A 17,107-nucleotide genomic window follows, 5' to 3' on the forward strand; every position below is an offset into this window, starting at 1 on the left:
CAGTTGTTTTGTCAGTGAGATATTTTACATTTTCTTCTATTTTTTCATTCTTTTGGATTTGTTTCATGTATTCTTTGTTTATAATATATTCATTAGTTTCTACTTGCTAATTCTAACTTTTAAGAAACTGTTTTACTCAGTTGCACTTTCTTTTTTGTGCACTTTCTTTTTTGCACTTTCTTTTCTAGTTGGTCAATTGTACTTTCTAAGAAGATGTTTTCTTCAGTGGATTTTTCTATCTTCTTGTCCATGTGGTCAAGTCTACTGTTTAACCAGTTTCTTTTTCCAAGATGTTGACTTTTTTTCTGCACAAGTCTCTTGTGTCATTCTCATTTCTTTTCCCAAATTTTCTTCTACTGCTTGAATATGATTTTATACTTCTTTTTGAGTTTCTTCATCATGATTTCTTTCTGGACTTGAAAACACCTCTCTCTTGGGGGAAGTAGGGTGGAGGTGGGGTTGCCCATAGGTGTTTTGATAATGTTATTCTCAATTTATGCCTTGATCTTCCCTGTCACTACAATAACTTTCTTTCATCGGGTTCTTTGTTGTTTTGTTTATTATTGTTTCTTTTTTTTTTTTTTTGGCCTTTTCTTTTTCTTTTAAATCTGAAGTCTGCTAACAGACAATTCTCAGATGAAGAAATTGAAACTATTTATAGACATATGAAAATATGCTCCAAATCATTATTAATCAGAGAAATGCAAATTTAGAATACTCTGAGATACCACTACACACCTGTAAGATTGGCTAGAATGACAGGGAAAGATAATGGGGAATGTTGGAGGGGATGTGGGAAAACAGGGACACTGATACATTGTTGGTGGAATTGTGAACACATCCAGCCATTCTGGAGAGCAATTTGGAACTATGCTCAAAAAGTTATCAAACTGTGCATACCCTTTGATCCAGCAGTGTTTCTACTGGGCTTATACCCCAAAGAGTTACTAAAGAAAGGAAAGGGACCTGTATGTGCCAAAATGTTTGTAGCAGCCCTGTTTGTAGTGGCTAGAAGCTGGAAAATGAAAGGATGTCCATCAATTGGAGAATGGTTGAGTAAATTGTGGTATATGAATGTTATGGAATATTATTGTTCTGTAAGGAATGACCAGCAGGATGAATACAGAGAGGACTGGCGAGATTTACATGAACTGATGCTGAGTGAAATGAGCAGAACCAGGAGATCATTATATACCTCAACAATGATACTGTTTGAGGATGTATTCTGATGAAAGTGGATCTCTTCGATAAAGAGAGCCTTAATTGATCAAAGATGGACAGAAGCAGCTACACCCAGAGAAAGAACACTGGGAAATGAATATAAACTGCTTGCATTTTTGTTTTTCTTCCGGGTTATTTATACCTTCTGAATTCAATTCTCCCTGTGCAACAAGAAAACTGTTCGGTTCTGCACACATATATTGTGTCTGGGATATACTGCAACCCATTCAACATGTAAAGAACTGCTTGCCATCTGGGGGAAGGGGTGGAGGGAGGGAGGGGAAAAATCGGAACAGAAGTGAATGCAAGGGATAATGCTGTAAAAAATTACCCTGGCATGCGTTCTATCAATAAAAAGTTATTAAAAAAAAATTGAAGTCTGCTCCCAGAGTAGAAGGGATTCAATTTTAGGCTTCTTGTGACAGTGGCTTTAAGCTCTGACTCTCTACCTGGTGCTGCAACTGGTATTCCCCCTCAAGTGCACGGGTAATTCTCATCACTTGTGCTGTGTTGAGCTGGCACCACTGGGGGCTTCAGGGATCTAGTAGTTTACCTGATGCTGAGTTGGAATCCTAGTACTGGAGTCTGTTGTGTGCTAAGGCCAGTGGAGTGCTTCTGTACTTCCCTGGGACAACACCAGAGCATGTTGTTATCTGGCTGCTGGTAGTTACCTGTTGCCCTAGGCTTTCCTGAAGCACATGAAGGTCTTGCTGTAGAAACTTGCATGTTTGCCTATGACTATGCTGAAGTATGTGGCAATTTTTACTAGAGTCTAAGCATCCCTCTGTCTATGCCGAGGTACATGGAGTATCCTGGTATTTGCAATTGTCTGCTACATTGCACTGGGACTCAAAATCTCCTTCTGATTTGTTGAAGTAGGGCTTGCTAGGAAGCTTCCTTTCCTGGACTATAGTTCCTCCTTTACCTAAGTGAGACAGACTTTTATTGCTGATCTTCCAATTTTCTTGAGCTAAAATATTGTTTCACTCTTTCCTTTTGCTGGTTCTCCTATTCCAGGATTTGTTTGGGGATACTATTTTATGGTTAAAGTTATGATTAAGGCAATTTACTTCTTATTCTGTCATCTTGGTTCCTGAAAATGCATTTAAGTTGTAGGTAAAATGTTATAAGATTCCATCATTATGGACTTCATAACTTCAGTCCATAACACCCCAGGCATGCTCCTTCACCATCACTTTCACTTGACTTCCTTCTTCATTTCTGTCTTCTTGTGTATATCTAGAAAGAAGCTCTGACATTTAAAGGGTACATGAGATATAATTCCTGGGTAATTAATCATTTCAATAAATCACTAATCACATCACTAATAAAAAGGTCATTGACACTTTTGAATGGCAAAGATCTCTCTTGTTAGTTTAGTTTAGCCTAGTGTCAGGCACATAGTAAACAATTTAAATTCTGATTAATTGGCTAACTGACTGATTTGTATCTGGGATAAATTTAATCAGATTCATGATATCAGTGGAGAGATTTAAACTGTGGATCTTGTCTAGTTTCTGATCAAGAATTTAAGCTTGTATATGGCCATTTTATATGTCCAACCCCAGTTTGTTTAGATCTTAAAGAAAGACTAATGAAGAAATTTCTGAGAGAGTGCCAAAGGCACATTTAACAGTATTCAATCAATCAATCTTTCCTTTATTAAGCACTTTTTCATTATAAAAGACAGCTGAGAATGGTAGATTGAGGATTAGCTTTAGACTCAGGAAGACCTGATTCAAGTGTTAAATATGATAGCAACTCTACAAATCATTTAATTTCTCAGTGTCCCAGTTATTGCTGAAGATTATTAGTTACAAACCATTTTTTGATTTGCACTGCTAGAGTGAGATCCTTCAGGAATGACATTGTTATTCTCAATTTATGCCTTGATCTTCCCTGTCACTACAATAACTTTCTTTGATCAGGTTCAACAATGGAATAAATGCATATGTAAATAAAATGTAATCACTGTACAAGTATCTAGGCATACATTGATGATACAACATTGATGCTGTTCTCAAGGCACTCACAAATCCAATAAGAAGGAAGGAATTTATAAATGATTAGGGATAGAAACTAGACTTGTGATTTTATTGGTAAAGGGAGTGTCTCTTTCTATATATCTATAAATCTCTACATCTATATATATAGAGAGATACTCCCTTTACCGATCTATAGATCTCTATATATCTATAAGTCTATAGATATAGCTGTAGATATAGATATATCATTCTTTAAACAGAGGATCCTTTGCATTCATGAGTATCCTAATAATGTGAACTTGAAAAGAATGGAAAATGCTTGGGGAAGTGTGGAGTATCTAAATGGTATAGATATCGAGATAACAATAGAAACCCCCAATTTAAGTCCATCTATGGATCATATTGTTTCTATTTCTTTTGCCCAAGACATTACTACTAGACTCTCTTCTAACTTGAGGCAGCATAGTGCTTAATCTGGAGTTAGAGGACCTTAGTTTGAATCCTAACTCTTCCATTCAGTGTCTGCATAACCTTAAGGAAGTAGCTTAACTTTTCTGGGGATAGTGACTTAACCTGTAAAATGAAGATATTTGACTAAGTCAGAGGTATCAATTATGAAGTCCATGTCTCACATGATCACTGTAATATTCCAAAGCATGACCTGAACCAGATTAAATGTAACAGAAAAATGTTTAATAAAATAAATAAAAATACATTAAAAATAGATTATTAACATATGTTTTTTTCTAATTCTATATGCAACCAACTGGAATACGTATATATAGCTTAGTAGCCCCTGTTTTTTATTTCATTTTGATGCTCCTGAACTAGATCAGGGCTTCTTAAACTTTTTCCACTTACAAGTACTTTTCAACTGATACATTTTTATATGATGCCAAATATATATATATATATATATATATATATATACACATATATATATATATAATAGATATACATATAAGTACTTATATAGAGACACATATCAAAGAGATATACAAATAAAATATTCACTGATAATAAATCATAATTGTGTGATCACCACATTCAGTTATGAGACCTACAGTTTCAGAAGCTGGGAAGTAGAAAAAAAATTTAAAGACTCTAGTAATTCCAAATTGTTGATTCAATGAATTTCTGGGGAAATATTTAATTTCAAAGGTATTAGTCTAAAATGGCAGGTATATAGGAGGAGAGCTGGGGATTACTGCCAAAGAGCTCACTGGAAATGTTTTGTTCACTAGTATAAAAACAAATGGGTTCTATTTTATTATAGGGTAAATACTTATTTTTAAGTTATATATAATATTGCATTATATATGGTATATATAACATATATATGGTAATTTGTGGGCACTTGGTATTTGAAACTTTTCTCAAGTATATATTGAATTGAATAAATTATATGCTTTGTTACTGATTAATGAGCTCATAAATGCAAGTTAAGAAAGCTAAGAATTCTAAAATTTGAGGTAAATACACATATATAGAGCAAGACAAATTTGTTGGAAAGGAAAGAAGAGTCACCATGTGTTTGCATCCTGTTTTCACTAATTATTCTTGCTAAGTGTTGGACTCAATTGATTTCATCTGCTAAAGTAATAGAATGGCTGTTAGCACCCTTTGAATTTTAACATCCTGGGAAAATTCCCTCATGTTATGCCTTAGTTTTAGCTTTGGAAATTCTCCAAAGTGTTTGTATTCAAAGTTAACACCATTTTAAAACAATCTGATAAAAACAATTTAAATGGATCTTGGTCACAGAGTAAGAAATAAAAAAAAAATGTGTTAATGCATCAGCTTCTAAGTTCACAGTTTAAAGTCACCCATTCTCTTTCCCATCTGCTTACAATGTCAGACACATCCTGTAGGGCATTACTTTGGCTAAGTTTAATCATAAAATAGAATTCTTCAAAGTGTTCACTATGAAAGCCCATAATAGGCTTTGTGGATTTCTCAGAAAAGTAATTTAATCGATTCCTCATTCACTGATGATAATAGGACTGGTGTAAATGGTGTTCATTCACCTCTGGGGTTGGAAGGTCACAGAGTCTAGCCCTGAAATAATTTGAATATGGGAATAGAACTGGTCAGCATTTCCTGGCCCACATATACAGTGAATGAAAATTCTTTTCTGTAGCTATTTTTAAATGGATATCTAGTTATAAACAATCAAATAGGATCTAATTGACATGACTGCCTATGACTCACTCCTGTAATGTCAGAATAAAATCAGAGCATAGACAATAAAAGTAAATTCTTTCTCTGCTTATTTGCAAATATCTTTCCAACTGAAATTGAGTTTAAATCAAGTAACTGCTGTTTCCTGGCACAACATATTTTTTTAAAATTCCCTTTGAGGGAATTTTAGCACTCTGTCAGTCAGAGGTAACATTTCTCTTTGTAATAAGACCAATCACTACTGAAAGATTCCTTGTGATCATTTATATGCTTAATGGAGATTCCTGTAAACAGGATTCAACATATCATTATGAGATGCATACTTATTTACTTTGACCTTAACATCTTATTTCCCTTTAAAATTTTTATGTTAACAGATGGCAGATTTCAAAATCTACCTAAAGAGTCCTTTATTTCTAGGATACTTAGTGGCTGTCAATAAGTTTATCTGTTCATATATTGCAGCCTACTAACCAGAATGAAAGTTCCTTGAGGGTAGAGACTTTTTTTTTTTCATTTTTATAACAGCACAAAGCAGGCATTTCTTAATATGCTTGATGGGTAATGAATTAGTTACATAAAAATTCAAATATTTTCCAACTCTTCTTTAATTTGTAAGCTTTCTGCTTGCTAAACTGAAATTCTCTCGTGAATGCTCAGAATGGGTTTTATACTAATTTCTCTTCAATTTAGCTTATATATTTATGTATTGAGCCTGGCTCCTGGGTAGTATAAAGCCATGCTTTCTCCCTAAAAGTCTTGTAAGGTTGCAAATTAATCTTCAAAGTTTGGTGTTACTATTCTTGTCATATCCAATATTTTAGTTTCCACAGTTTTCTCAACCCTTTCATGTATGGTAGGTCCCAGAGCTGATGTAACCTATATATTTGGAAAGTTTCAGGCTCTGCTTTGTATGTGACAGTTTGTCCTTTTACCCATTAATAGTTTGTTTTGACAAGAGCAAAGTCACACAACCAGCCACCATGAGAAAAATCTCTTAAGACAGGAAGGAGAGTGTCCTTGTCACTATCTACCCCCTGTTTTTACCAAAAGATCTTGATTTGCTAATATGTTTTCAATGCTCTTAGCAGACAATAAGTCCTGGGTTATTCTACAAACAGACAAATGAAATGTAAATGCAAAGATCAAGGCTACAGAGACCATCTTGAAAAAGGGAGAAAAGGCATTTTCCATCCTTCTTTGCAGATGTGAGATACTATGGGTGTGGAACATCGCACTACTATCAGACTAAGTAGATATATTGGTTAATTTTGCTGAATTGCCAATTTTCACTTTAAAAAATTCATTGTTGTAATGTTTTCCTCTCTGGGGAGAGGAAAGTTTGGTTAAAAAAAAAGTTATTTTTATTTGTTTTGTTTTTAGAGAGAGATCATGAAAGTGCCTATAAGAAGTGACAGGAAAATAATTAAAATGCTTTTTTGACCAGTAGCATACAACTTCCTCATCTAAATGAACTTAGCCTTTTTTCATTGTTGTCTTCTGTGGAGACTAATAAATGTAATCTAGTCAAATCTACTTATGTGTTAAGGCACAACTACTATCTTTCACTCTTGCTTAAAGATACAGAAATTTTAAGTTGTCCTGGAGCAATAAAAGATAGTTCAGGGGTTCCCTGTTAGCCCCTCAAGGGGTCCTTGTATTCAAAACTGTTTTTGGAATAATGCTAAAATACTTTAATTTCTGCCATTTTAATTAGTGCCAGACATAACTCATATCAACAAAAAAATCTTGTGGGAGCCTTAATAATTATTAAGTGGATGAAGTGGTCCTGTTATTTAAAAGTTTGAGGATTATTGTCCTAAAGAATGATTACAGCAAAGATCAGATAATACTAGAACATAGCATGGCACTTGAAAAATTGTAATTATTAAATTCTTAGCTGACATAAAGGAACATGATTTGCAGTCAAAAGATCTGAATTTTTACAATTTTGATTCTTCTACTTTCAAGCTCTGTGATCTTGAGCAAGTCACTTCTTTTTGTTCAAATATTAAATGAGAAAATTGACTTAGGTGAGCTGTGAGATCCCTTCCAACTTTATAATACTTTCAGGTATTGAACAGAATTTCCTCCTTTTGGTGGTTTTCCTGTATTTCCTTTACTTAATTGTTAACAATGAACAATATGAACCTTTGTGTTTTCACAATCATTATCAAATAAGAAGCACATCTCTATTGTCTGCAATAAGAAAAATTTTAGTTTCTCAATATAATACTGTTATTATCCTAATTAATTCACACAGCATCTTTGATAAATAAAAGTAAATTAAGATATTTGGTTAAAAAAATAGGTCTTAAAAGACAAGACATGTTTTACAGGAATTTATTTTTCTGTTGTCTGCCCTTATTCTAGTAGAGCAGCTTTTGAAAGTCAATTATTGAGAAGTGGCTGCTATAAAATAAATGTTTTTATTGAGGTGACATGAGATTGGGATGTTGTCATTTATAGAACAGAGCTTCACAATTTACAGTTAGCTCTATGAGCTAACTATAATTGTGTTAAAAAAAAATCAAGATGGCAGGAGAAGCAAAGCAAAAATATTTATGGAAAACAAAAGGAAATGCTAGGTTTACAGGGTGTGCTAACTACCGATAAATGTTGCAGTTTAACTGGAAATTTGATCATTGGGGGTTAACATGGTTATATTCCCATTGATTTCCCAAAGAGTCCTCTCTGGGATATTTTCACCACTATCTCCCCCACACCCCCATACTTTGCCAGTTATTGCCTACCAATTGCTCTCCTTTCAGAGCCAACTACAGGTAATGAGATGCTGATTGGAGATTCTAGAATTCACTTGCTGATGATTATGTGTTATTTTAACAGGAGAATGACAATAATTTCCTGTAATGCCACTTGTTAAGGTAATTATAGTATAATTGCCTTATCAAGGTGTCATAGAGGAGAAGGAAGAAACTCCAAGATTTCACAGCTGCTGTCATGCTCCTTTTAAGAGTTATCTTGAAAATGCATTATCACTCATCAAACTAAATTCCTTTCAGTTGTTTGAAAACCCCAAACAGTGCCGTTCTGGTTAGATTATATGACTCCCGAATTAGATAGTTCAGTCCAAGATGATTTCCAAAGTTCAATCCAGTTTAATTCACTGAACATTTGTTTATTAGGCCTGTACTAGGTGTGAAAAGCTAGAGAGATAAAAAGAGAATGAAGACATATGCTGTGCCCTTAAAGGGTGTGCAATGTGGGAGGGAAGAAAACACAACTTTAATTATAGGAACATATGTGCATATGTTGGTATATAGGCATGTGTTTATATGTACACATGCATATACACATATATGTATATAAATATGTTTACATGTGTGTGTGTGGTTGCATTATAATCAGTGCATCAAAGATACCAAAGCATGATGACTAGAATTTTGAAGATGTCAGGAATGCTTTTGTTCAAAGTCTGGCATTATAAGCTGTATGCCCACTAATAAATGTCAAAATATTTCTGTGACTATTGCTATTCTTCAAAACCATGTGATATCAAAGACTTGCAAATCTGAAATGGAAGAAGGAGTTTCCGGAACAATGCCATCACAGGCCGTAGATGTGTTGAAGTAACTGCATTAAAGAAGGTATTGATAGAGTATGATGAAACATTTAAGTCCTGTGACTTATCTGCATGCATTTCAATGGGAAAAGCAAAGAATTTGGGATCAGCGGATCTGGTTTGGAATCCTTGTCTGGATATTTGCTCTTTTTGTGACCTTAGGTAATGGTCTTTAAGATTTGTTTTCTTGTCTACAAAATGAAATGTTTTGGTCATAGAGGTAGCACTAGAAGGCATTTCCGTAGTTCTCATTTTGAAGATGAGGAAATCTCTCATTTGGGCGATGGGGAAACTAAGGCCTACATAGGTTAAGTCATTTGGTTAGGGTCACACAAATAGCACATGTTGGTATGTAGATCTGAGCCATTTTTTTCCCCAGTTCCTGAGTATGTGGTTCATTCAACTACACTATGTTGCTTCCATCAATGCTGTTTGCAATTAGAATTCTTGTATTTACAAGAAATTCTCTGCATAAGGGGTGATTCATTTATACATGATTTAAGGGCAAATGTGATTTGTAAAGATGACTAATAGGAAAAATAAAATTGAGAAAAGATTTTGATAATATATATTCTTTGATTTACATTCTGGTATGTAGAAGTGTGTGTGTGTGTGTGTGTGTGTGTGTGTGTGCGCGCGCGTGTGTTTAAGGGAAGGATACGTATATTCAAAAATATAAAAAGACAAATTAGCACCTTTATGATTAGTTGTTCTATTGTAAATGGTAATCATGTTTTTAGTTAAAATAAGACTCTATGCTTGATTATAGCTGTCATCACTGTGGAAATATTTAGTAAGTGTGGACCCCTGCTAAAATATGCATGGCAAAATTCAGACATATCAGTAAAATTAAATAACTTATCTGTGACAAGGACTAAAGATGAATGAATTTAGCTCAATAATTGTAATTGACAATAGAAGTGTAAATATGACTCTAATTAATGAATGTATCTGCATATTGGAAAAAGATTCCCACCTGATTCCCTACTTTTTCATCTCTACTCTCTCAAGTTACCACCAGAAAGAACAAGTATTAATTGGATTCTTATTGCATGTACAGATCTGACAGGTTCTTGTTCAAGAAGCTTCACTGGCTCCCTATCTCCTTTCAGTTGTATGAAAAACTCCAAACAGTGCCAGTCTGGATAGGTTACATGATTCCTAAATTAGAAAGTATCAAATCAATTAGATTGTATCAAAGATACCAAAGAAATCTGACATTTTGAACCTCTCACAGTTTGACTGCAATCTATCTTTACTGATTGATTTCAAATGATTATCCTTTAAGTGTTCTAATTTCCACTCAACTGACCTATTTGATTTTCTCTGCATATAACATTCCCAATCCCCATTCTTCCCCTTGCCCATATTTATTCTTTCAGCAGGCTATTCTCCACTGCCTCCAATGCTTTTTTCTCTATAATTTTCTTGAATTCCAAGTTCCTTACAGTTAGCACAAGAATTTCCTTATATCTCCCCTCTCTTATTAATATAATTAATTGTTCATTGAAATCAGACTGGAAAGAGAGAATAGAGCCTTATTGAAGGACAATTTAACTTGTATCAATAGGGAAACATTGATGCTTCTTGAGCAGAGAAATAATGTTGTAAAATTATACTTTAGGGATATTGATTTTTCAAATTTATGGAGAATACATTAAAAGGGAAAAAAATCAGAAATGTGGAGTAATTAGAAGATTATTTCAGTAATCTAAGAATAAGGTGATGAGGCCCTAAATTATAGTAGTAGTACAGTGAATGGAGAGAAAGGAAAGATGTTAGAATTATTGTAAAGGAAGATCAACAAGACCTAGAAATTAGTTCCAAATGGGTGATCAAAGAAAGTGAAGATGTAAAGATGCCTCTAAGGTTGTAAATCTAATTGTTGAAAAGAATATTTGGTTGCTAAGACTGAAATCTCACCTTTTCTTTAGGAGGCATTTCTTGATTCCCATGTTACTAATGCCTGCTCCTAGAATTTAGAAAAGTACCTGGTACATTTCAAGCATTTAATAAATGATAGTTGACTGAATGAATGTCCTGAAGTTATATCTACACAAATAACTGACAGCCTATGAAATTATTCTTTAAAAATCATACTATTTCACATGGTATAAGTAAAATAATCAGTTGGTAGACTGAAATCACTTGCTGATTGATTCCTGTGACAGCATGGACATTGCCTAACTTTCACACTAATAATCCATTAGCAAATTTTGGAAGCTGAAATAATTCTTGTAAGCTTTGGATATACCATCATGACATTGATTTCTCCTATTGTGAAATAGAAGTATGGGAAGTGAGTTAACACACTATTAGAAAATGCCTACCATACATCCTGGGAATAATTTATGTAGTGGGAGGATCTGTGTGAGTGAAGATAAATCTCAAGAGATTTAGGGGTTTACTTTAATTATATGCTTTGTATTTCCATTCTGCCAGCATTTTTATTTCCTCTTCTTTAAGTTATATCTCATACCCCTTCAAATAATTGTTCTTGTTGCCTGCTAGGAAATTTTTAGTACCAAAACTTGCTATAGAAAGTGCATTGTTTATATGTTTGAAATATTATCATAGTCATCAGTATTTAATATCTACTGAGAAATACAGGGTTTTGAAGAGAGATAAATCTTTTTTTAATTAAAGTTTTTTTTTTCTTTCTTTTCTTTTCTTTTTTTTTTTTTTTTTCTTTTTTTTTTTTTTTTTTTTTTTTACAAAACATATGCATGAAGATAATTTGTGGCAGCCCTTTTTGTAGTGGCCAGAAATTGGAAACTGAGTGGATGCCCATCAATTGGAGAATGGATGAGTAAATTGTGGCATATGAATATTATGGAATATTATTGTTGGTAAGAAATGACCAACAGGATGATTTCAGAAAGGCCTGGAGAGACTTAGATGAACTGATGCTGAGCAAAATGAGCAGGACTAGATCATTATATACTTCAGCAACAATACTATATGATGATCAATTCTGATGGACCTGGCCAGCTTCAGCAATAAGATGAACCAAATCAGTTCCAATAGAGCAGTAATGAATTGAACCAGATACACCCAGCGAAAGAACTCTGGGAGATGACTATGAACCACTACATAGAATTCCTAATCCCTATATTTTTGTCCGCCTGCATTTTTGATTTCCTTCACAGGCTAATTGTACACTATTTCAAAGTCCAATTCTTTTTGTACAGCAAAATAACTGTTTGGACATGTATACTTATATTTTATTTAATTTATACTTTAACATATTTAACATGTATTGGTCAACCAGCCATCTGGGGGAGGGGGTGGGAAAAAATAAATAAAATTTCATCTATTTGGAAAATAAAACGTATGCATGGGTAATTTTTCAAGATTGACCTCCATTTTCCCCTCCATCCCTCTACCTCCTCCCCTAGATGGCAGGTAGTATAATAAATGTTAAATATGTTAAAATATATATTAAATCCAATATATGTATATATATTTATACAGTTATCTTACTACACAAGAAAAATCAGATCAAGAAGGAAGAAAAAAATGAGAAAAAATAAAATGTAAGCAAACAACAACAGAGAGAGTGAAAAGGCTATGTTGTGGTCCACACTCAGTTCCCACAGTCCTCTCTTTGGGTGTAGATGTCTCCCTTCATCACTGAACAATTAGAACTGGTTTGAATCATATCATTGTTGAAGAGAGCCATATCCATCAGAATTGATCATCATCTTACTTCCGGTTAAGATGGCGGAGAGGAGGCTCACAGCTGCATAAGCTCCATGCTTTCTCTCACTATCCACTTCATTACAAGCCTCTGAATCAATGCTTGACTGAAAAAAAACCCACATATAGTTACCAAGAGAAGCCATCCTTGAGATTCACCAAGAAAGGTCTGTCTTTACTGGAGGGCTGAGACGGTTTTAGATCGGGCGCAGGCTGAGGGCAGTGGCAGTGAGAGCACGGGAGCAGATGGGAGAGGAGGTGGGGAGTGATCGCAGCCGTCTCTGCGGGGAGAGCTTCGCTACAGGTTTGGATACTTTGCTCCGGCAGCAAGTCAGCAGCCCAGCAGAGAAGCTAAAAACACCGGGGCTGAAGAATACAACCCCAAACAGCTGGAGTCTCTCGGGTCCTGGCCGCACCCCCCCCCCCCCCCCAGTGACTCAGCACGCTCTGGGATCTCAGAGCACAGGCGCACACAGTCCTGCTAGTGCCTCACTGCTGCCCCCTGCAGTCTGGAGAGGAAGCCCGGTAACACACCCAGCCTCCCCCAAAGAAAGACTCCAGTTTTTTCTGTTTTTCTTTTCTAGTTTGTCTCTGATTATTAGACAGAATGAGCAAGAAGCTGAAGAGGACTTTAACTCTTGACAGCTTCTATACAGATAGAGAGCAGATGCTAAATCCTGAGGAGACTAAAAACAGACAGTCTCCAGGTGAATCCCCAAAGGAGGAGATCATCTGTTCCTCAGCACAGATGAACCTCATAGAAGTGATTAAAAAGGCTCTCACAAGGGAGCTAGAAGAAAAATGGGAAAAGCAGAGTGAGGCTTGGCAAAAGAGCCTGGAGAAGTTAGTTAAAGAGAGAGTGGATAAAGAAGTAAAATCCTTGAAAAATAAGATTGGTGAACTGGAAACAGAAAATAGCTCTCTAAAAAACAAAATTGGCGAAATGGAAAAAAATTCCACAGAACAAAAGAACTCAATTGGACAGTTAGAAAAAGATCTTAAAAAAGTGAGCGAAGAAAATACTTCACTGAAAATCAGGGTCGAACAAATGGAATTGAATGACTCGAGGAGACAAGAAGAATCAGTCAAGCAAATCCAAAAAAATCAAACAATGGAAAAGAATGTGAAATACCTTCTGGGGAAGACAACAGACCTGGAAAACAGATCCAGGGGAGAAAATCTGAGAATCATTGGACTTCCAGAAAAACATGATGAAAAAAAGAGCCTGGACACTATTTTCCAGGAAATTATCAAAGAGAACTGCCCAGAAGTCATAGGAACAGAGGAAAAAAATAAACATTGAAAGGATTCATCAATCACCCATTGAAAGGGATCCTAAAATCAAAACACCAAGGAATATAGTGGCCAAATGCCAGAACCCTCAGATGAAGGAAAAAATATTGCAAGCGGCTAGAAAAACCCAATTCAAGTATCAAGGAGCCACAATAAGGATCACCCAGGATCTGGCAGCATCCACATTAAAAGATCGAAGGGCCTGGAATATGATATTCCGAAAGGCTAAGGAACTTGGTATGCAACCAAAAATAACTTACCCAGCGAGAATGAGCATCTTTTTCCAGGGAAGAAGATGGACATTCAACGAAGTAAGCGAATTTCATCTATTTCTGATGAAAAAGCCAGAACTTAATAAAAAGTTTGATCTACAAATATAGAACTCAAGAGAAATCTAAAAAGGTAAAGATTAATCTTGGGAACTATATTTTGACTATATAGATGTATAAAGAATACATGTATACCTTGTTCTAGAAATTGATATGGAAAGTACATTGTACCAGAAAAAGGATAAAGTGGGGATAGTACATCTCATGAAGAGGCATAGGAAACCCATTATATCTGAGAGAAAGAAGGGAGGGGGATGAATATAGTGGGTATCTTACTGCCTTCAGAATTGGCTTTAAGTGAAAAATCTTAAGACATATTCAATCTATGGTGAAACTTCTCCCACCTCATTGAAAAGTGAGAAGGGAAAAGTGAAAAGGGAAGGAATAAGCTAAGAGGAAGGGAATACGGGAACTGGGAGGGAAAGGGGTAAAATAGGGGGAGGAATTCTAAGGCGGGGGGAGGGATACTAAAAAGGGAAGGCTGTGAGAAACAAGTGGTGCTCACAAGCTTAATACTGGGAAGGGGGGGGAAGGGGAAAGAAGGGAGAAAAGCGTAATCCAGGGTTAACAAGATGGCAAGCAATACAGAATTGGTCATTCTAACCATAAATGTGAACGGGGTAAAACTCCCCCATAAAGAGGAAGCGGTTAGCAGAATGGATTAAAAGCCAGAATCCTACAATATGTTGTTTACAGGAAACACACCTGAAGCGGGGAGATACATGCAGGTTAAAGGTAAAAGGTTGGAGCAAAATCTACTATGCTTCAGGTGAAGTCAAAAAAGCAGGGGTAGCCATCCTGATCTCAGATCAAGCTAAAGCAAAAATTGATCTAATTAAAAGAGATAAGGAAGGGCACTATATCTTGCTAAAGGGCAGCATGGATAATGAAGCACTATCTATATTAAACATATATGCACCAAGTGGGGTAGCATCTAAATTCTTAAAAGAGAAACTAAGAGAGCTGCAAGAAGAAATAGACAGTAAAACTATAATAGTGGGAGATCTTAACCTTATACTCTCAGAATTAGATAAATCAAACCACAAAATAAATAAGAAAGAAGTCAAAGAGGTAAACAGAATACTAGAAAAGTTAGATATGATAGATCTCTGGAGAAAATGTAATGGAGACAGAAAGGAATACACTTTCTTTTCAGCAGTTCATGGAACCTATACAAAAATTGACCATATATTAGGACATAAAAACCTCAAACTCAAATGCAGTAAGGCAGAAATAGTAAATGCATCCTTTTCAGACCACGATGCAATGAAAATTACATTCAAAAAAAAACCAGGGGGAAGTAGACCAAAAAATAATTGGAGACTAAATAATTTCATCCTAAAGAATGATTGGGTGAAACAGCAAATCATAGACATAATTAATAACTTCACCCAAGAAAACGATAATAATGAGACATCATACCAAAATGTATGGGATGCAGCCAAAGTGGTAATAAGGGGAAATTTCATATCTCTAGAGGCCTATTTGTATAAAATAGAGAAAGAGAAGATCAATGAATTGGGTTTGCAACTAAAAATGCTAGAAAAGGAACAAATTAAAAACCCCCAGTCAAACACTAAACTTGAAATTCTAAAAATAAAAGGAGAGATCAATAAAATTGAAAGTAAAAAAAAAAAAAAAAAAAAAAAAAAAAAACTATTGAAATGATTAGAATTGATCATCATCCAGTCTTGTTGTTGCCATGTATACTCTCCTAGGTCTGGTCATTTCACTTAGCATCAGTTCATGTAAGTCTCTCTAGCCCTCTCTGAAATCATCCTGGTGGTCATTTCTTACAGAATAATAATATTCCATAACATCCATATACTGTAATTTATTTAGCCATTCTTCAATTGATGGGCATCCACTCAGTTTCCATTTTCTTGCCATAAAAAGAGTTGCCACAAACATTTTCCCACATGTGGGTCTCTTTCTCTCCTTAAAGAAGTTTGATAATTTTTTTTAAGCATAGTTCAATCTGTTCTCCAGAATGGTTGGATCTGTTCACAGTTCCACCAACAATGTATCAGTGTCCTAGTATTCCCACATGTGCTCCAACATTTGTCATGATCTTTTCCTGTTATCTTAGCCAACCTGACAGATATGTAGTGGCATCTCAGAATTGTCTTAATTTGCATTTCTCTGATTAATAGTGATTTGGAGCACCTTTTCATATGACTACAAATAGTTTTAATTTCTTCATCTGAAAATTGTCTGTTCATATCCTTTGATCATTTATCAATTGGAGAGTGGACTATTATAAATATTATAGATTGGTATATAAATTTCTCTATATAATTTAGAAATGAGGCCTTTATTAGAACCTTTGAATGTAAAAAATATTTTCACAGTTTATTGCTTCCCTTCTAATCTTGTCTGCATTAGTTTTGTTTGTACAAAAGCTTTCAAACTTAATATAATCAAACATATCTATTTTGTGATCAATAATTATTCTAGTTTTTCTTTGGTCACAAATAACTTCCTCCTCCACAAATGTGAGAGTTAAACTATCCTATGTTCTTCTAATTCGTTTATCATATCATTCTTTATGTCTAGAACATGAATCCATTTCAATCTTATCTTGGTATATGATGTTATCTGTGGGTCATTGTCTAGTTTCTGCCATACTAGTTTCCAATTTTCCCAGCAGTTTTTGTCAAATAGTGAATTCTTATCCCCAAAGCTCGAGTTTGGGGGTTTGTCAAACACTAGACTGCTATAGTCATTGGTTCTTTTGTTCTGTGAACCTAACCTATTCCACTGATCAATTACTCTGTTTCTTAGCCAGTACCAAATGATTTTGATGACTGCTGCTT

The sequence above is a fragment of the Antechinus flavipes genome, chromosome 5, assembly GCF_016432865.1.
Source record: "Antechinus flavipes isolate AdamAnt ecotype Samford, QLD, Australia chromosome 5, AdamAnt_v2, whole genome shotgun sequence".
Lineage (NCBI taxonomy): Eukaryota > Metazoa > Chordata > Mammalia > Dasyuromorphia > Dasyuridae > Antechinus > Antechinus flavipes.